The sequence below is a fragment of the Rhinolophus sinicus genome, chromosome 16, assembly GCF_057876585.1.
Source record: "Rhinolophus sinicus isolate RSI-liver-muscle chromosome 16, RSI-T2T, whole genome shotgun sequence".
Lineage (NCBI taxonomy): Eukaryota > Metazoa > Chordata > Mammalia > Chiroptera > Rhinolophidae > Rhinolophus > Rhinolophus sinicus.
Window position 1 is genome coordinate 16856688 of NC_142516.1, and position 23268 is coordinate 16879955.

Genomic DNA, 23268 nt, shown 5'->3' on the forward strand with positions numbered 1-23268 from the left:
ATATATGACAGCTGTACTATTTTTGCAACTCTTTAAGTCTAAAATTATCTCAAAATAAAAGAAAAAATAGCTATTAAAAATAAACAAACAGTGCACATATAATTCATGGGGTGCCCTTACTCTTTGTAGCCCATTTCCGGTGGCCATGCTAAGAAATTCCTAATGCATGAAAGCAAGGTGTCTATTGGGTTTGGAATTTGGCTGAAAGGGATTATCTATAGTTCTGTTTGGGCAGAAGATGGCAGGCTATTGATAATCTTCTTGCCACTCCTCTCCAAAACCACGAGAGCAGTATGTTTCTAGATGGTGTAAAGGATGGGATGGCCGTCATGGGGATGGTCATTAATGTTGTTACGTTTATATTTTGAGTGACAGGAGACAATGTGGAAGGCTTGTAATGCTGCATTTAACAGAGGTGCTGAAGTCAGTAGGAAGTGGCATATCTCCTTTGTTGCTTTTCTGCATTTTTAAATAACACTACCAATCTATATTGAATCCAGAATCTTTCGTTTAAAGATGTGCAGCTTTGGGAAAAGTATTTAAGTTTCTTTAGCTTCCTCATCTGGAAAACATGGAAAGCGATGCAACTTCTTCAGGACTATTAGAAGAATTGCTTGAATACAGGCACTGAGTTGCTGATTGTTATTATTAACTACAAGAACATGAAAAGATTATGTAGAACTCTTGTGAAAATAGGAGATCTCTCAAGAGACATGCAGCTAGGGGTGCTTGCCTTGGTGGATTTTAGCTCACACTTGGCGGCCTCCTTGCAAAGAGGAACTATTTGTAGAAATTACCTGTGCAATTGTATATAGTTGAATAAGGTGAATAATTTGGATAGACTCTGAACTCAAGGTGAAACTGAAATTGAAAGACGTTGGCTCAAAAAAACCAAAAAAAGACAGAAGAAAAGGCACACAAGGAAACTTTTGGAGGTGATGGATATGTTTATTCCTTGATTGTGGTGGTAGTATCACAGATGTGTGCATATGCCCAAACTCATAAAATTGCATATATTAAATATGTGCAATATTTTTTTGTATATACCGGGGGTGCCAAAAAAAATGTATGCACATGACTTGTATTCATCTATTCATCTTTTGTTTTCGGTATATATTGACTATTACAATTTTAATACAGTTTTTTCTTTCTTAAAATGTGTATACGTTTTTTGGCACCCTCTGTACGTTATACCTCAATAAAACTGAAAAACTGAACTGAAGATGCTGTGTTTAAACCCAAATCAATCAGTAATTACATTAAAAGTAAATTCTGTAAATGCTTCAATAAAAAAGACAAAGATTGTTAATTAATTTAATTTTTTTTTTTTTTAACCAACTACTTAAAAACAACAACAACGGAACTGTCAGGTTCTACTACCAGATGAGCAAGTACATATAAAAAGAAGACCCTTTTTGACTGTCTTGTCTGTATGTCTCAAAACGTATATTAAAATAGTGGTATTTTAAAACGAGGTCATTTGGAAGGATAGTTAACTGTTGTAGTTAAGAGGTTTGGCTCTGAAATCAGAATTCTAATTCTGCCCCTTGTTCATTAGCTATGTGTCCTTGGGAAAATTCCATAACTTCTCTGTGCTTCATTATCATTGTCAGTAAAATAGATATACAATAATTTAAGCCATGGTTTGATGTGGTTATTTAATGAATTTGTAATCCTAAACACGTACAACAGTACCGGGGATAGAGTAAGAGCACAATCACTTATTTACTGTCATATTTTAGAAGAATGTGCTCAGAAAGCTATGCCTTTGGTTCATCCATAGACTGACGATACGCTAGTCGTGATCACATCAAGTCTTGGTCACGTCATGAACCTGCTGGGTTGATATTATATCAGCCCTTTGACCTTCTGTACCACTTTCAGGTAGGAAGAGTCATATCTGAATAAGCCATCTCACCATGGAAAGCTGAAGGGATTAGTGTTTTGGGTGTTTTTTATTAAAATTTGTTGGGGTAACAATAGTCAACAAAACTACGTAAGTTTCAAGCATACAATTCTGTAATACATCATCTATAAATCACATTGTGTGCTCACCACCCAGAGTCAGTTCTCCTTCCATCACAATATATTTGACCACCTTTTCCCTCGTCTACCATCCCCCACCCCCCTTACCCTCTAGTAACCACTAAACTGTTGTCTGTGTCTATGAGTTTTTCTTTATTTGTCTTGTTCCTTTGTTGTTTTCATTTTTATATCCCACATATGAGTGAAGTCATATGGTTCTCAACTTTTTCTGTCTTATTTATTTCGCTTAGCATAATAATCTCAAGATCCATCCATGTTGTCGCAAATGGCATTATTTCATCTTTTCTTCTGGCAGAACAGTATTCCATTGTGTATATATACCACATCCTCTTTATCCAATCATCTATCAAAAGACACTTTGGTTGTTTCCATGTCTTGGCCACTGAAAATAAGGCTGCAAGGAACATCGGAATTCATATATCTTTACAGATAAATGTTTTCATATTTTTGGGGTAGATACCCAGGAGAGGGATTGCTGGGTCATATGGTAATTCATTTTGATAAAACCAAACAAATGGTAATGGTGTTATTGGTTAATGCATTATACCTAATCATAACTCCAAGATAATTTTCTTAACCTTCAGTGTTTGGTTCCTAAAAAAAAAACATGAACTAATCAACTATCTGTGACCCAGCCTTGAATGTCAATAGCTTTTTACAAATGGGCCCATTTTCTGTTATATTCTTGCCAGTGTGTACTGGCTGACATTTTCTGTACAGTTCAGCAATTTTTTAAAGCACTTGATAGGTACCAATTCCTTCTGCTAGACCAAGAATATTGACAAATAAGTTACTCATTGCATCATGTATAGTTGTGGTTTGCTTTAATTTCTCTTCTTAAAATGACCTTTTCATTCAAAGAGCTGATACAAACACACACACACACACACACACACACACACACACACACTGCCCAAAAAAATGTATACACTACACATTTTAAGAAAGGAAAACTGTATTAAAATTGTAATACCCAGTATATACCAATAACAAAAGATGAATGCAAGTCACGTTTGACTTCTGCAATTACAAGAGGTGCTCAAAGTGGTTACCATCAGCGTCCAGACACTTCTGATTACGGCGAACTACTGCTTGAGCAACGTTGACCAAAGTGTCCACTTGTATACATTTTTTGGTACTCCCTGTGTATTTAAATTCTAGTAATATACAAACTGAGAAAAGTAAAAAATCATCTTTATATTTCCATTCCGTTATAGCTACTCAGTACTTTGGCATGTATTTCCAGTAATTTTTCTAGATATATATGTGTATCTTTTAAAATAAGCATATTTCATTCATATGGCAGACTCTGCCCCCAAAACACCATTAGCTGTCATCCCCAAATTTGCCCCCACTGTCTTCAGCCTAACAAAATCCCACAGTAGCTCAGGTCAGCAAAATGCCCAGTATATAGTTTCATTGCCACCCTCTTTTCTAGCTAACCCTGTCCATGAGACCATTGCGTTCAGGGCCACCCAGACTGTGTGCCACATGGAGTGAAGGAAGAGGAAGGCTGGCTTCCCAGAGTCAACTTGGGGTATGGACTCAGAGCCAGCGGGAATGAATGCTGGGCAGAAAGAATAGTAGGTATTCACCTCCTCTGCTGGATTGTGACTTACTTACAACTTTTCAGTGACCACTGCCCCCCTCCCCCCGCCCCAGTCCCACCACAGGATACAAGGTACTCTCGGGAATACTTGTTTCTGATCAGTTGATTCTGATCACTAAGCAGAGGGAGTCACACAGATGTAAGTGATGTTTAGATAACATAATGTAAGTTCAGCTTCCTCTTTCCATCCCCTGCCAGGTGCCCTGACCCATGCTTTTCAACTCTCAGGGAGGCAGAGAACTTCAAGTGATAATACAGTGGTCCCTGAATGCAAATACGGCTAGCGTCTGTGGACAGGGCATTTTGTGGACGAGCCACGCAGAACAGCAAACGAGGCAGCTTTGAGCCTAGCCTTGAAAAGAAAATGGAAGTAGATGAAGCAGGCTTGCCTAGAGTTCTTCTAATTCTTGAATCTCTCCTTCCCTTTTGGTAAACATTTTAATTTAATTATAATCAAAATGTAGAAAAGTACACAAATCATAAGTGTGGGTGGGGCTCAATGAATTTTTCCAAACTGACTTCACACATGGATCCCTAAACCAGGTCCAGAAGCAGGATATTACCCAAGGACCCCCTCTTGTGCCCGCTTCTCGTCATTACCTTCTTCCTACCAAGAACAACCACTATCCTGACTTTTAATTAGTTTTGCTTGTCTTTGGAATTATGTACTCTCTTGAAGTCCTGTTTCTTTTGCTAAACATTATGTTTGTGAAAACCATGCATATGTCATTTGACAGTACAGAATTCCATTGTTTGAATATGTATTTTTCCATTCTCTTATTGGTGGAGATAGATTGTTTCAGTTGGCAGTATTAGAAATAGGGCTTCTATGGACACCCTTGTACATGTCTTTGAGTTTAAATACCTACCCAGACTATGCATATGTCCAGGCTTGTTAGATACACTGTAGTGGATATACCAGCTTACGTTTCCTCCCTCAGTGCATACGGTTTTTGGTGTGTGTGTGAGGGGGGGGCGTATCTTGCTCTCTTGGAAAATATCTGGAAGCACTTTTGGTTGTCATAACTGAAAGTGGAAGGGGTAAAGGGGTGAGCACTGCTGGCATCTAGTGGGTAGAGGACAGGGAAGCTGCTTAATGCCCTACAGTGCACAGGTCAGCTCTGTACAATTAATAATTGTATGATCCAAAGCTTCAAGGGAGCTGAGGTTGAGAAGCCTTATCCAATGCCAACTTTGCTAGTGTCTGTTCTTTTATTTTTGCCAATATATTGCTTGTGCAGAGGCATCTCATGGTTTTGATTTGCATTTCTCTGGTGATTGGTGAAATTGTGCATGTTTTTGTATGTACATTTTGTTTTTTTGTGAAGTGTGTGGTCAAATATTTTGCCCATTGCTGTCTTGCTTTCTCTGCCTTTTCCTTGTTGATTTATAGAAGTCCCTCATAAAGTCTGTTTATAAGTCTATAAGTGTGTTCAATGAATCCATAGATCAACTTAGGGAGAATTTGCATCTTAATACTCTTAAGCCTTCCAACTCATGACTATAGTATGTCTTTCCATTTATTTAGGTTTCATTTACTTTCATATGTGTTTTGTTATTTACATTTTGATATCTTGAACATCTGTTATATTTATGAATTGCTGTTTGTTTTTTATTAAATTTATTGATATATGTTTTAACAACTTCGTTGAGGTATACTTGAACTGTAATAAACTGCACAGATTTAGAGTGTACTACTTCCCAAGTTCTGACATATGTATACAACTATAAACAGTCAAGATAATGAACATATATATCATCTCCCGAAAGTTTTCCGGTGTTCCATTGTAATCCGTCCCTCTTGCCCAGCCCCTTTCTGTTCTCACCCACCATACCACTGATCTTTTTCTGTTCCCTAAACATTAGTTTGTGTCGTCTTCAGAATTATATAAATGGACTCCTATAGTATATGCTGGTTTTGACCTGGCTTATTTCACTCAGCATAATTATTTATGGATTTATCTACGCTCCGTTATATGCCAATAATTTATTCCTTTATATTGCTAAGTAATATTCAGTAGCATGAATATACCACAGTTTATTCATTCACCCTTTGATGAATATTTGGGTTGTTTTAATACTTTTTTTAACTATTACAAATACAGTTGCTAAGAATATTTGTGTGCAAGCCTTTGTATCTACCTGTGCTTTCATTTTTCCTGGTTAATAAGTAGGAGTGGAAGGGGTAGGTCAGATGATAGGTGGTGTATGTTTAAACTTTTAAGATACCGACAGACTGTTTTCCAATGTGTAGGTAAATACCATTTTACGTTCTCCCCAGAAGGGTATGAAAGTTATTCTCTGTCATCGTTAATACTAGGTGTGGGCAGTTGTTTTCATTTTAGCCATTGTAATAGGTGCTGGTGTATTCAGTGTGGTGTTATTTTTCATTTCTTTAAGGACTAATTTTCTGAGCATCTTTTTGTGTACTTATTTACACGATATATATATTCTTTGATAAAGTGTCTTTCAAAACATATTTTTTTTAAATTGGGTACTTAGTTTTATTCTTATTCAGTTTTAAAAGTTTGTCATGTATTATGAATAAAAATCCTTCATCATATGTATGCTTTGAAATTATTTTCTGTAAGTCCACATCTTGTCTTTTCATCCTCTTAACAATTCCTTTCAAGAGCAGAACTTACTTTGATAAAGTCCAATTCATTTATTATTTCTTCTATTCCATTGTATCTAAAAATCTTTCCATAACCCAAATCCACAAAGACTTTTGTTCTCTGTTTTCTACTAGGAGTTTCATACTTTTATGTTTTACATGTTGGTCTATGATACATTTTATGTTAATTTTGATATGGCTTGAGTTGTGGATCAAAGTTAATTTTTTACATGTGCATATCTAATTTTTCTAGTACCTTTGTTGAAAAAGACATTCTTTCTCCTTTCAATTGCTTTTGCAACTTTGTTGAAAATCTATGTACCATATGTGTGTGTCTATTTTTGGACACTCTGTTCTGTTCCATTTATCTGCTTACCTGTCTTGATGGCAATAGCACATTGTCTGGCTTAATGTAGCTTTATAATAAATCATGAGGTCAGATAGCATAAGTTGTCCAAATTTGTTCTCTTTCGAAGTTGTTTTGGCTCTTCTAGGTCCTTTGTATTTCCTTGTGAATGTTAGAATTAGCCTGTACATTTCTATGAGAAAAAAATATGTTGAGATTTTAACTAGAATCACTTTGAATCTATAGATCAATTTGGGGAGCACTGATAGTTTAACCCATGGATACCATTCAATCAATAAACATAGCATATATCTACATTTATTTAGATCTTCAATTTCTCTCAATTACATTTTATAGTTTTCAGTGTACCCTGTCTTACACATCTTTTGTCAGATTTATCCCTTAGAATGTCTACTTTTTTTATTTTATTAAATTTATTGGGGTGACAATTGTTAGTAAAATTACATAGATTTCAGGTGAACAATTCTGTATTACATCATCTATAAATCCCATTGTGTGTTCATCACCCAGAGTCAGTTCTCCTTCCATCACCATATATTTGATCCCCCTTACCCTCGTCTCCCACCCCCAACCCCCCACCCCCCTTACCCTCTGGCAAACACTGAACTATTGTCTGTGTCTATGAGTTTCTGTTTCTCCTTTTGATGTTACTGTAAACGGTAATTTTAATTTCAACTTCTGATTGTTCATTGCTAATTTATAGAAAAACAATTTTTGTGCATTGACTTTGTACACTGCAATCCTTGTTAAACTCAATTATTATTCGTAATAGATTTTTTTGTAGATTCCATTTGATTTTCCAAAGATGATTATGTTATTTATGATTAAAGACAAATTTAGTTCTTTCTTTCCAATCTTTTCTTTCATTGTTCTTTGTGATCACACTGGCTATGGTCACCATCAATCAGTACAATGTTGAAAAGAAGGGCTAAGAACAGACCTTCTTCCCTTATTCCTGATCTTAGCAGGAAAGCATCTATTCTTTTGAGATTAACTGTGATGTTAACTGTAGATGTTTGGTAGATGTCATTTATCAGGTTGAGAAAATTCCCTTTTATTTTTAGTTTGTTAAAAGATTTTTATTAGGATGAACTTTGGATTTTGCCAAGTACCTGTTCTCCATTTACTTAATCATTTTTTTCTTGTGTAATTTATTAACATAGTGACTTACATTGAGTGATTTTTTTTTTTTTTTTTAAGTAGAATTGATCTTGAATTCCTGATAAAAACCCAATGGACCATAATGTATTATAATTTTTGTTGGTTAGCAAAAATTTTGTTGAGAATTTTGTACCAATTTCATGAGAAATATTGTTCTGTAGTTTTCCTTTATTGTATCGTCTTTGTCTGATTTTGAAATCTGCGTAATTCTGTCCTCGTAGAATGAGTTGGAAAGTAAGCATTCCTTTTCAATTTTCTGTAATATCATGGTAAGATTCCCCAATTAAAGATATCTAGGCTTAGAGGGTTATTTTTTATGTGTGTGGAAAGGTTTTTAAGTACTCATTCAATTACTTCAATAGATATAGGGCTATTCAAATAATCTATTTCTTACTAAGTTTGACATTTTCTGTCTTCCAAGAAATCTGTCCATTTCATCCAAGTTATTAAATTTACTGACATAAAATATTTCATAATTTCCCTCACTAACCTTTTAATATCAATGAAATCTGTAAAGATGTCCTCTCTCTCATTTTCAATATTCGTAATGTGTCTACATTTTCGCATCATTCTGACTAAAGCTTTCTATATTTTATTATCTCAAAAAATAGCTGTTTGTTTTATTCTTTTTTTCTGTTGATTTTTTATTTTATTTCATGTTTTCCCAAAATATTTATTATTTTCAAAAGTTATTTGTTATAAAAATTTCCCTAAGTACTGTTTTAATTGCATCCCACAGATTTTGATGTCATATATTTTTTCCCCCTTTTTTCCGCCTCCCCACCCCCCCACTCTGGTTCAAGCCATTGTTTCTCAGTCTAGTTGTGTAGGACACAGCTCCCTGGCCCAGCTGGTATTATGAGCCTTGCGCTCCCCCCGGGCTGAGGCAGTCGGTTGCTGGTCATCGGTCAGCTGCTCACAGCAGTTTATATATCATATTTTTATTAATTTCAAAATACTTTCTAACCTCCCTTTTATTTCTTGTTTGTTCTATTTGTTATATATAAGAATGTTATTTAGTTTCCCAATGTTTGGGAATTTTCTAAATATCTTCCTGTTGCTGATAGCAAATATAATTCCATGATGGTCAGAGAGCATACCTTGTATAGTTGAATCCATTTAAATTTAATGTGACCATTTAATTTAAGTCAAACTTGACTTATGGTCCAGAATATGGTCTGTCTTGGTAAATGTTCTTTGTGCACTTGGAAAGAATATTTTGCTGATGTTGGGTGGTATGTTTTATGATTGTCAATCAGGTCAACTTGGTTGATAAAATTGTTTAAGATTTACAGATCCTTATTTTTTTATCTTAATGTATTTATCCTTACTGATTTTGTGCCTACTTGTTGTAGCAATAATTAAGGGGAGACTTATGATATCTACAACTATAATTGTATATCAAGTTTTGTGTCATGTATCTGTTACTTGGTGCTAATTTTTTTGGAATTTGTATATCTTCTTTATGAATCGACCATTTTACCAGTATCAATGAATTTCTTCATCCCTACTAACGTTCCTTGCTCTGAAATAAAATTAAGTTAACATTAATTTTAGCCATTCCATATTTATTTCTATTAATGTTAGCATGATCTATCAATTTTATACTCTGTAATTTAACCTATTTGTTTCTCTGCATTTAACATGATTTTCTTGTAAGTAACATAGTTGGATCCTGATGTTTTTAACCCATCTGACCAGCCTTGAGTTTTAATTAAGGTATTTAAACCATTTACATTTAAAATTATTATTGACATTATTGGTTTAAATCTTTCCATTATTTATGTTTGTCTTCTTTTTAGGCAGTCATTTTTTTGTTTGCTTGTCCTCAAATTCTGTTTTCATTTAGATATTTTATGTGATTCCATTTTGTCTCCTTTTTGCTTATGAGTTGCAACTCTTTATTGTATTATTTTTGTAGTTACTTTAGGGCTGAAAGTACACAAATTTAAATTAGTACAGTCTGCCTTCAAACGGTATTATGCTACCTCATGCAAAGCTCAAGAATCTGAAACAACATGCTCCAATTTCTCCCCTACCAGCCTTTGTGCTATTGTTGTCATACATTTTAATATTCATATGTTCCATATTTTGTACATACCACAATATTCTCTTTGCTGTGGAGTTGAAAATTCTTTTTTATATTTACCCATGTAGTAAATATAAATTTCTGGAGATTTCTGTTCCTTTATGTAGATTCAGGTTTCCATTTGGTATCATTTTCCTTTAGCCCGAGGGACGTCCTCTAACATTTCTTGTAGTGTGGATCTGATGGTGACACATCTTTCAAATTTTATTTTTTAATGCCTGAAAAAGTTTATCTTCAAATTTGAAAGATTTCCCCTGGGTAAAGAAATCTGGGTTGACAAGTTTATCTTCAATACTCTAAAGCTGTTGATTCACTGTTCGCTCTCTTGCACTGCTTCCAATGAGAAGTTAGCGGTCATCCTTACCTTTGTTTCTTTCCATGCATTGTTTTTTGTTGTTGTTGTTGTTGTTGTTTGGTCTTTTTTTTACCTTCTGGCTTTTAAGATCTTCTCCTTATCACGTTTTAAGGAATTGGGTTTGAATGTGCTTTATTTACTTCATGTTTTTTGTACTTGAGGTTATGAGCTTCTTTGATCTCTTCATGGCTAACTTTACATTTATAAAAACATTGGCCTCTATTTTTTTTCAAATATTTCTTCCCTCTTACCCCATCTTCACAGATTCCAGTTCCATACACAATTAAGCCACTTGAAGATTGCTGATACTCTGCTTATCTTTTAATTACTTTTCTTATGTTTTATTTTGAATATTTTCCATTGCTATTCTTCAAATTTACGTGTATTTTCTTCTGCATGTTTAATTTGCTGTCAGTCCAGCGCAGTGTGGTTTTCAATCTCAGACATTGTAGTTTTAATCTCTAGAGGTTAATTTGGAGTCCTTTAAAACATATCTCCCAAAAGAATTAAAATAACAAGCCATAGACTAGAAGGAAATATTTGCAAAACATGTATCTGATAAAAGACTGGTATCCAAAATATGCAAAGAATTCTTAAGATTCAACGAAAAGAAATCAAACAACCCAATTAAAATGTGGGCAAGAGCTAAAAAAAAATTGTCAAATTTGACAAAAGACATAAACATAGGATGTAAGAAGCTTAGCAAACCACAAACATAAATAAATAAATAAATAAATAAATAAATAAATAAATAAATCCCCACACCTAGATATATCATGGATAAATTTCTGAACAGTAATGAAAATGAAACAACAACAACAAAAAATACTGAAAGCAGACGAATAAAAATGACATACTATAGAGGGACATTAATTCTAACGACAGTACATTTCTCATCTGAAACCATGGAGATCAGAAGGAATTAGCACATTTTTCAAGTGTTTTGAAAAAAAAAACTGTCAACCAACTCATTCTATGTCTGACATAAAGGAAATGATCAAAGAAGGAATCTTACAGCATCAGGAAGGAAGAGCAAGGGAAAGAGCAGAAGTGTACATACCATAGACATTCTTTCTCCTCATATGTTAATGCAGGGCTTGGCGAGGTTTGGCCTGCTTCAGAAATTGGGTTCCTTTAACACTATAAGAATGGCTGAGATCAAAATAAGGAACTCAGCATTCTGCACTTCCAAAATGTTCTGCAGATATGTCTCTTTTAATTTTTATTTAGAGAACTTCTTGTTAAGGTATGACTCAGATCCCAATGTTCATTTTCCATTTTCAGTTATGAATCAACAGGAGGAAAGTGCATATCCATAATGTTAAAGTAGAAAGTGTCATAAGATTAAGTGTTGCCATGGGAAGACCATTGGTTTCAGTTTGTCTCAGATTGTACCAGTGTGCTCTATGTGGTAATTATTAATTGTACTCCCTTATACTGGCAAAAGAATTCCAGTGAAACTATATGATTGTCCTGTATCGATGCTGCACCACCCAAGCACCAGACAGGAGTCTCGGCAGGTCGTGAGTGAGCGGACCAAGTGAGTAATGTAACTGGGAACTGACAGTGCTCTGTCTCAGCAGGCCAGTCGCCTCCAGCTAATGGCCATGGAATGAAAGTTCCGACCCACTAGTATAATATGTTAAGATTTTTCAAAAGAAATGAGTCACCTGCCATTCTATGAGGGGGAAAAGAAAGTCTAAGCGAAACTCATGGAAAAGTAGGATCCCGGAACCTTACATTGTGCTAAAAAGTAGAGGAGCGCTTATAACATGATGGGATTCTATAAAAAGGAAAAGAAGCCACGTTGAAGGTGTAATTTGTATGGCAATAATAGTGCAAAGGATGCTGATACGTGTACTGTGGTTGTATGTGAGGCTTTCCTTGTTCTGTGGGAATACGCTGCAACAATAAGGAGCATGATGCCGCCAACGCGCTCTTAGCTGGTTCAGCGACAGCATGACCACTGGTGACGCTCATACTTGGGAATCCTTGCAACTTTTCTGTAGATTGAAATTATATATATATATATATATATATATATATATATATATATATATATATAATTTATATAATAATTTAAAGTTACCAAAACTTTGAAAGAAATGAAAACAGTTGAAACTAACCAAAACGCCTAAGTGATAACACAGAAGTCTGAAAAGCATGGTCTATCCTATATACCCAGAATGCAACCACTTACGTAATTCTACATTCTTATTTTTCAAAGAGAAAACGTGAGACATTGAGTATGTAAGAGGCCCGCATGTGTCAAGGACCTGTCCAGAATGGCACAGCCAGCCAGTGGCAGAGCCAACTCTGGCGAACAGACCTCCTGCCATACCCACTCCCCCCAGCTCTTCTCCCCACCCAATGTGCTGTTGTTCAATAGGCGTTTTATTCCCTTTTGGTACTCTCCGTTCTACATCATTTCAAATATTCAATTCTGGAACAAATACTGGCATTTTAAAAGCATGTGAAGAATGTTTCTATGAAGAAAAAACAATTTTCTAAATTGATTTATCCAGGTGCACCTTCAGAACCCAATAGGACCCACTACCTTTAATTGGATCAGTACTTGACACCTGCATAAGATAGATATGAATTGGTGTCAGATTTCTGAGACCATCTCTCACAAGAGAACAGCCTCTCCAGGAATTCGGAGCCTGAGCAAGTGGAGCCAGATTAAGGAGACAGAAAAACTGAAAGCTTCCAGTAACGCGTGCTACATGGGGGAGAATGTGTTTCAGATGACTGTGGTCTGACTCAGACTGTTGTGTCCTTTCTTCAGAAGTTACTCAGTGTGTGCAGGAGAACTAACTTGCTGGAAGCCCTTGGAACATTTTATCTACCGTGCAACCCCTGCAGAGGCTCCAAAAGGGAGACGTGGTTAGTCAGGGTGGTTTCCTTTGGTCTTAGCTAATCGCCGAAACATGAAGAAGCAAAACGGAAAGTCAGATTTGGAAACAGTGGAGCTTCTCAATTTAAAATCTCATGTTCACATGTGTTTGAAATGACTGACTTCCACAATATTTTGAAAAAGAAAGCAGCTATCTATCATTTCTACTCTACCTGACCGAGACTTCCCATATATGAAAATCCAGTCTCATAATTTCTGTAAGGTATTAAACCAGATATCATTTTAAAGAAATGATTCAGGACCAGGGCAGAGGAAGCACCCTCTCCAAACTGGCGCCAGTGGACTGATGAGCATTCTTTGGAAAGGGTTAGTTAACCCGCTGTATATCTACCTAGCATTTAACAGCTTCCCTGCATTGTTCCTTTCCATGCCTATTTAACGTTAATAAATATTTTGAGTCCTTACTAGAGCAAAAGTGTTGCACTATGTCTTTATCTCCCCAGTCTTCTCTGTTTTATCACCCTGTTTATTCTCTTCAGAGCACTAATTATAAGCTGTAATGACTTATTTATTTACTTGATTATTGTCTGTATTCTGCATTAGAGAGTAATGTCTGTGAGATTGGTCCTCATTCCGCCATCACTGCTCTGTGCCCAGCATCTAGTACCAGGTACACACTGGAGTCTCAGTGAGCCTTTGTTTAACACGTTGCATACAGCGGGGTTTAAATCCCTCGTGAAGATTCTCGTGATCCGTACACAACGTGTTAACAAAAACTGCACTGGGTATCAATGATAAGCCGCCTGGCTGTGAAGCTGTGCAATACGGTGTTTAGAAATATTGGTTCCGAGCTTCCACTGCCTGGAGCCAGATTCTGACTGTACCACCTTCTAGCTTTGTAATCTTGGATGAGTTTTGCTGAAAACTTTTCTGTGCTCAATTTATTCATCTCTTTAAATTGATAATAGTGATAGTATCTTCTTTTTTCCCAGCTTTTGGAGATAAAACTGACTTATAACATTGTGTCAGTTTAAGGTGTACAATGTGTTGATTTGATACACACGTATTTTGCAACATGATTACCACCATAGGTTTACCTAACAGCTGGATCACTTCTACTCACTTAGTGACTTTTTCTCATATATATATATATATATATATATATATATATATATATATATATATATATGGAGAGAGAGAGAGAGGGAGAGAGAGAGAGAGAGAGAGAGAGAGAGAGGAACCTTTGTGCACTGTTGGTGGGAATGTAAATAAGTTCAGCCACTATGAAAAACGGTATGCCGTTTCCTCAAATAATTAAAGACAGAATTACCATATGATCCAGCAATCCCACTTCTGGGTATATATCCAAAGGAAATTAAAATAGAATCTCAAAAAGATACCTGCTCTTTCATGTTCACTGCATTATTCATAAAAGCCACGATATGGAAGCAACCGAAGGGTCCGTCAATGGATGGATAGATGAAGATGTGATACATAAATGCAATAGAATGTTACTCAGCCACAAGAAGGAAGGAAATCCTGCCATTTGCAGCAACGTGTATGAAAATTGAGGGCATTATGCTAAGTGAAATAAGTCTGACAGAGAAAGACAAATACTGTATGATCTCACTTTTATGTGGAGTCTAAAAAGCCAAACTCATGAAAACAGAGAGTAGCGCAGTGGTTACCAGGGGTTGGGGGTGGGGGAAATAGAAGTTGGTCAAAGGGCACAGGCTTCCACTCATAATGTTGTATTACATACCTGAAGGCACCTTTGTCACGGAGTGATCTGAAACAGATCAGTGATCAGTGATCTGAAACAGAATGAATGGTCAATAAATGTTAGCTATTATAATAAGAAAGATTTCTAGTTCAGGGTCACTGATGAAAGAATTGAAACTCAGGGAGACGAAGTCACTTGTTCAAGAGCACAGCACTGGTGAGAGACAGAAGCAGTATTTGAACTCAGATGGGTCTGATTTGAAAGCCGAGGCTGCCTGTGCTACCTCTGCGGCCTGCCCACTGTATGACACTGACATCCAGCCACTTCCCTATGGTCTAGGGGCATGTCATGGACATGCGTAAATGACCCCGACAGGGCCAAGCGATCTCCCTGCTGCAAAGGGGAAGTTCGCAGGACCGCTGGTGAATAAGATAGAGAGGGCATAGCCCCATTGCAGGTGCATTGGGAGCTTCCTGGAAAGGGAGAGATTTGGACTAGACAGGGGAGAGCCCTGACAGATGCCTTTCTAAAATCAAGATTCTCTGCTCCCAAAGCTGTCCCCAATCCATCAGTCTAGTAACCCTATCAAAAAAGGAAATGAAACTGTCTGGATAATGGTTTCCACATGTTCTCTTTTTATGTGGTTGTAGGTTCCAAACCGCCACATGCATAGACAGAGCAGCAGAATGAGGTCATCGCCATTTTCATTTGCTCTTTTTTTATCTTTGCAGCTGGACTCCATGTTCACTTGGTCTACGCGTGCCATGGTCCGCGATGAGTAGATAATGACTGCGTGTATTAACTAAGCCTCCACTATACGCCAGGCTGGTTATACGATCTTTATGTGCATAACTATTTACCCCTCATAACTACTTCATCAGAGAGGTACTAGTAGTATCCCCATTTCAAAAACCAGGGAACTGAGGCGTGGGGAGATTAGGTAGCAGCTGAGGTCACACACGAGACAGTGAGGAATTGGGATGTGAACTCAGGGAGCCGGAGTTTCCTGCTGGCTGCCGGCACCTGCATGCTCAACCCTGAGCTCTCGCTAATACCTCCTGAGCTCCAGAATCTTTAAAAAATAATAATAATAGTAACATACTCCTGGTGCTGGAGGCAGGGCGAGTTTAAGGAAAGTTAGGCCCCTTGAAAGGTTCCCGTTGACAGGACAGCACCTCTCATTCCTTTTGATGCTCCTTCCCTGATGCCAGTGTCCTAAGCACCCATGAATTGACGATTCACTTGAGTGCCAGAAGCAGATTGACTTATGTATTCCATAAACTATTGTCCTAAATGTCACTAGCATTTGTCTCCGTGCCCTCCCTCATGTCACGCAGGAATCCTGCAAGGACAAACCCACATGTTTTATCCAATTTTACCCCCCAATTCATCCTCTGCTCTTCAGTTGGGTTCCAGCAGGGAGCAGTTGGCACACTCAAAAAGGGAGTTCAAAACAGTTGAACGAAGCAAGTATTTAGAGAGAGAGGACATTACACGACAAGGCCTGAGGGGGAAGGAGGAGAGCACAGTTACTGGAACCTGGTCAGAGCTGTGTTGTGGGCGAGAGCTGGCCATCGGAAAGCTGTGGTCACACTGGGGATATACAGCTGTTACCAAGACCAGCAACTGCAGGCAGCAGGGGCAACCAGAAGGATAAATACCCCCTTCTCTCCCTCACCCCTCTTCCGACATCTGCTGGAAACAAGAGGGCCAGGAGCGCGTGTGATGTAGCCAGTAGAGGCTGAGAATGAATCTAGAAAAGGAGTCAAGCCACCATGGTTATCCATCCCTAATTTTTTGTTCTGTTTGGCTTTTTATAAGGAATGCTATAATGAATATCATATGCACATCCTTGCATACTGGACTTTTAATTCTGTTAGAGGCTAGTTGTGGGACTCTCAACTCAAAGGGTTATGATAGTTTTAAATGTTTACAGATGCTACCAAATAACTTACCCAGAAAACAGTAGTGATTTCGTCAACACTGTATGTGCACCTTCATCAGCAGTAGATGTTTCTAATGTCTTCAGTTGCGTTTTATTTTGCATTTCCTAGATGACTAGTGAGATTGAACATGATTTCTTAAGTGTATAATGAAATCACCTCCAGGAATTTCCTGTTCATATTTAGGGTCATTTAGTACCATTGCCAAACTGTATTTCACTTGTCTTTCTTCTTTGTGTATATAGCCTTTGCCATATACAAATTTTGGGGTGTTTTTCATGTTTTAGGGTCAGATTTCCAAAATGTAAATCTGACCTTCATCTTAAAACCCTTCACTGCCTGCTCTTTGCCTGCAGGATAAAGTCTAAATTCCCTTCGGAGTTAACAGGCTATTTCATGAAGTACTTCCCAGCAAGCTCAGTGTTATCTCCTTGCCCTTTACACCCACTCCCCATCCTTATCTCGGGGACAGGTATAAACCTGCCATGCTCTTGCTTTCATCCTCAGTGCACTGTCATGCACTGGTTTTCCTTCCTGAAATGTCTCCCTTTACTTCCTCTTTGCGCATTAACACCCATCCTCTCTCAAAGATGAATTTTAACATTGTCTCCTCTGCAAGGCCACATGTGTTCCCTCCCATCTCCCGTATCTTCCCAGAGGAGTGTCAGATGTTACAGGCACACCACAAGCCGTGTGCTCAGGGTGGGAACTACCAGATGCGCGAGCCCTAGCACCTTGTCCCGGAGGCACACAGCCCAGAGGCCAAGTTGTTCGATTGCCCACATTGACCAGAACAGGCATCAGTGCAACATGATCCTCACTGTCATTGCTCCTGCCAGCGTCTTCCAAGGAAAGAATCAAGGAGGTGATTGTTCCTAGAAGGGCCACATACCATTTGTCAAAGCCCCTTCACGGTGACTTGCATAGGTCAGCTGCAACCTCCTAAGGTTACACCAGAGACTCATACTGCCGCAGTGAAACGTCCTCAAACCACCACTTCCAAATAGTACATGTGGGTGTCCGATGGCCCCGGGATCCCCTGTGACATAATGAATAAGGATTCACTGCATAAAGAAGCACTGTTCTCATGCATCACTTTCTCAGCAGGCCCATTTCCCCAGGGCACGGTATGTAAATATGCACTGGCCATTTCAGCCCTATTTTTTTTATCCCTATTGAGACAACCTTCAATAATCCAATACAAGCACTTCCTGCCACCTCTACTTTAAACAAAGCTAGGCATGACTTACAGAGCAGTGTGATAGTCTTTTAAAATAATTTAAATATAAATTAACAATCCAATGACCTAGTTCTGTGTTACACTGAGAAAGCCACTTCCAGTGTAGAGAGAGCGCCACTGTGCCTGAGCGCAGAGTCGGAAGAGCAGGCTCCCAGGGAAACCTAGGTAGGCCAGGGACTCCGCTACTCTGAGCTTCCGTTTCCTCGTCTATAAAATGCTGTCCTGAGACACCAACGTTCTTTTCAAGTCTGTTCCTTACTCTAACTCTTTGGACAAATAGAGCCAGCTTCATGAATAATAATTATAAAATTTTCCACGTTACTGAGCCAAACAAACCCTCTGAGCCCAGGGATCAAATTCTATGTGGGCCTCAGGCATTTGAGACAGATGCAGTTTGCCCCGGGGTCTTGGTTTTTATGACGAGATGTTCTGTACGCTGAAACTTGTATGCTTTCTATCATTAGCCTCTTGAGTGGCCAAATCCCCACCATTTTCAGGACACTGATCTTTTTTGTTTGGAAGAAGGAGGAGGTGGGATGGACCAGGGACTTCCTCGGGTCTTACAGGACTGACCGGTTGTTTAACAGAACTCAGTGTCACCTGTCATTGTCCATCAGGAGTATAATGGAGTGGCCATAAACAAAAGGACACAAGGGATTGCAGGTGTGTCTCAGTACTGGGGAAGCAAAGCGCAAGAAGACAATGTCCCATTGAGTTCATTCTTGGCTAGAACAAGCTGCCTCATCTGCACTTAACTGTCATCATCCTCTCTTTCCGTTCTGTGAGAAAGAACCAGAGCTGATAGGTAGAACCACAGAATGTCAGACTTGAAGGAACCTTGGGAAAGGTGACTGAATAGACAGCATTTGGGCTTATGACTCCAGAAATGTATATTAAAAATCTCCACATAGGCACATACTACCTGGAAGAGTTTAGACAATGTTTTAAAGCATTTTGATCCCCATTTTGTCTCTCTACAACATGGGAATAGCAATACATGCCCTGAGAAGATGTTGTGAAGACTAGAAATAATATGAATAAAGGATCCAGTTCATCGTAGATGTTCAGTAAAAAAACAAACAAACAAACAAAAAAACAATTACTATTATAGTGATCGCTGTATTTGCCCTGTGCTAGGACTTATCCTCTAAATGTAAATGCTGAATCACTGAGGATATGTGCTCGACACACAAGGATCCTTTTTTACTTTTTTTTTTTTTTAAATCAAATGAATTCCTTGCCCATGTCCTGTGTCACTTGCACTAAAAGGTCACGGCCCACACCTCTGAAGTGTTCTTCAGTTTGGGTATCCACTAGGGGACATGCACTGTGATTTTCTCAACTTTTATAACCTCGAAAATTTTTTAGCCTTCCGTAGAACTTAAACCAAAAAGATGGGCACTGGGATAAAATTCTGTGATATCAATGAACTTCTTTACTTGTTAATGTTGTACTTTGGAAATGAGATTAGAAGTCAGAAAGCAAATCAAATAATAGCTTTTGGGGCAGGCCTATAGTTATAAAGGTATAGAAGGTCTAAAGAACGTTGTTCTAAGTTACATTTGTCTAATTATCATTAGTATTAGCAGCTGGTATTCTGACACTGCATTTCACAAATTATCTTCAAAATCCATGTTAAGAAAAAGATAAATAAATTAAGGAAATTCTTTTGGACTTGCTTAACAAACTGTAGGGCTCTATTATCTACAAGGGTGATTTTTCCTGTACCTGTGAAAAATATCAACATGGAATTTATTCTGCTTGTGTCTTAAATGGAAAAAAGTACAGATTGACGTCAAACAACATGTTGGAGTCATAAGGTATCTGTTCCACTTAGGGGTGGTTATAGCTTGGACACGTTATTTAACGTCTGAGCCTCTGCTTTCTCATCTATAAGATTAAAATAATGTTCTCTATCTCGTGGGGTAATTGTAACTATGAAGCACTTAACATAGCCTGCATTGTAAGGCAGGCTGCCTGAAGCACTGCTCTTCCCACCTCTCATTCTTCCTTCACTGCTCTCAGTGGTTCTTTCTTGCGGTAGACAAGACTCAAGGCCTTACTTGGCTGTCAAGATGCTCTGTACTCTGACCTCAGCCTGCCTCTTTGCAGAATTCTTATTTCCCATACCCTACACATACCCAAACTGAACTGCTCAAGATTTGCTTCACGTATTCCAGAAGGTCCTAATTCATGTCTTTGCTATTTTCTCTGACAATTATGATCTTTCTAGCATATCAAAATTTTGCCCAGCCTTCAAGATTTAGTTAGGTTCAAATGTTTCTACTTCCTTGACATTTTGAAATTTACCCTGACATTCTCAGACTGAAAATGCGTCCCTTTCTCCTCTCAATCCTTATAGAATTCAAGTCAACCTTCATATATCTGTCCCAACTGTGTGTCCAGGTCTGTGCTGGATACTGGATATAGAAAGACAAGTGATACAAAATTATTCTCTAGTAATGAATACGATATCATTTCATGTAGAACTTAAGATACAATTATTATAATGATATATCAGATTCTCCCTTTTCTTATTTTCTTATAAATAACTGCAGTTTACTGCCTGGCTTGAGATAGGCATATTATAACCCCTACATGATTAGTATTATTTCCATCTTAACAATGACGACAACAATAATCTGAATCCCAGAGAGGTTAGAAAACTTGTTAACCTCTCGGTTTTATGACTGAGCACTACCAGACTTCAGGAAGTCTAAGTACACTATTCATATCTGAGATTACATATGAAAGATGAAGAAGGCATTCCTTTGGAACCACGGGGAGGCTCAATTTCATTAGGAAAAAAGGGACTGTGACCTTGTAAGGTAAAGAAGTAAAGGGGCCATATTTAACTAATCTGTATGTACCTCCGTAGCACTCAGCACGTTTCTGATGCTGCGTTAGTTAACAGAAGTGAATTTGGGATATAACCAGTGTATCGGTTAGGATGAGTTAAGTTATACTGCTATAACAAACAACCCCCAAGTCTTAGCAGTTTACACGGACACACATTTAATTTTGCTCACATTGCATGCATGCCCACTGCAGGCTTCTTCTAATCAGTGTCTTGGCTGACAGTAGTCATACCAGCTGCATACTATAGTTTAGGTAACAGAAGGAAAGAACTCTGGAAGGCTCTGCCCTGAAATCATTGGTCCCTCAAAACTTAGCTCATTCTTTGTTGTGGTGCTGGTTGTTATGTAAGAATCTTTGATCGTCCAGTATGTACCAAGTAACACGTTAATCACAGGCAATAAAGCCAAGACTAAAACAAGGTATGTACACTTCCACAGACATGTTCAATGTAGGACAAATTATTATCCCAATTATTTAACTTCAATTGTGATAAATGTTATAAAGAAAATTACATAGTGCTATGAAATTATAAAAAAAGGATGCCACATAGTCTGAGAATTCAGAAAAGATGTTTGTGAAAATACATTTAATCTGAAACTCAAAATAAATTGAAATACACCAGGCAAAGATTGGGGTAATGGGAGAGGGAGGGAAAGGTAAGAAGAGTAGAGAGGAATTCTGGAATCTTGTCAAATATACTTCCCCAGAATTGGGTTAGCTGCCATTTATACCCCAAGCCCACTGTTTCTATGGGTTAGCAGTTATCATTTGCTATTAAAATTGCTATTGTTAGTATGCTTGTCTGTTCCCCTACTCTGAATGCACCTCCTAGGTAGAATTGTTTTCATCTCTGTGTTTTCTAGGTTTTGGACTCAACACATTTTCAGAAATCTTTGTTGAAGTGACAGAACATTATAGCTTGCTAGGCATGTAAAGCAAGCAGGTGTTGAATAAAATTCCAATTTTTAGAACTGCATAATGTATAATAATATTTTAATATAAATCAACACCAAAAATTCCACCAGAATTTTATTTCTCCTCATCTTGTTCCATTCTCCAATATGGTCAGTATTTTACATAAGCAAAGTAATAATGTCCCCATTTGTATATTTATCCAATTGTGAGTGCCAACAAATGATCCAGGTGCATTTTCCTGCTAAGAAGTGATAAGGTAAAAGGAATGTTCAGTTTTGAAAATTAACTAGAGGGAAAATAGAAATTAAATGAGGTATCTCTTTAACTTCAAAAAAAAGAGGGAGGTTTATTTTCAGAAATGAAAACTCCACCAATGAAAGACTACACACTTGAAAACAGTTAATACTGTTGGAAAGCTAGGGTGTTGCGCTATCGGGAAATTAATGTTCCACTCATTCATTTTCAAAAATGGTTGGTAGGACTTATTTCATTTATTGCAAGAGGAAAAGAATATTTACATATATCTGGCTAGAAAATGGCTTCTCAAGTTGCAGCAATATTCATATTGGCTTTAAGACAGCAAAAATCGCTCACAAAATCAAATACAGTGGACTATCAGAAGACTTTGTGGAGCCTTACATTCAGGTATCTTTCCATTTTCCATAGACTTTAATCAACATTTTTGCTATTGAACTCAACCAAGCCATGAATTTGGCTGTCAATTCAAAGGAGCATAACAGATCTTTTTCTTTCTTTTTTTTTTTTTTTTAATGCAGTCTTTTTAAAGATCAAATTAAATTCTGGGAGATGCACAATCTTAAATTTCAGTTCTATTAGTTTTAACAAATGTATCCATACAATGTAACCCATATACCTGTCTATAGAATATAACTGTCAACCTAGAATTTTCTCTCTGGCCACTTCTCAGTTAAAGTATCCCCCCCGAGGCATGACTACTCTGATTTTTTTTTTTTTTTTTTTTTTTTTTAAACGTAGACTATCTCTGCCTATCCTAGGAATTCATACAAGAGGAATCATACAGTGCATTCTCTTCTGTGTCTGGCTTCTTGTGTTCAGCACAGTGTCTGTGTAATCTAACCATGTTACTGAGTGTCTAAGTAAGTTGCTGTTTTTATTGCTTAACATTATTGCATTATGTGAGTATACTATTTGCTTATCCATTCTAATTTTAGGCTAGTGTAAATAAGGTTACTTTGATCATTTTTTATAAGTCATTTTGTAAACATAGATTTTCATTGCCCTTGACTAAACACAGAATTGCCAGGTCACACAGCACAAGTATGTTTAATTTTATAAGAAAATATCAATTATCTTTCCCCCAGAGAAGTTGTGCGATTTTACACTTCTCCTGGAAATGTTTTAGAGTTGGGTACTCCTCAGCCTCACCAGTATTTGGTGTTATTCTTCTTGCAGTGATCATATTGATAAAAGTTCCTTTCTATTACTAATTTGTTAAAAGTTCCTATCAT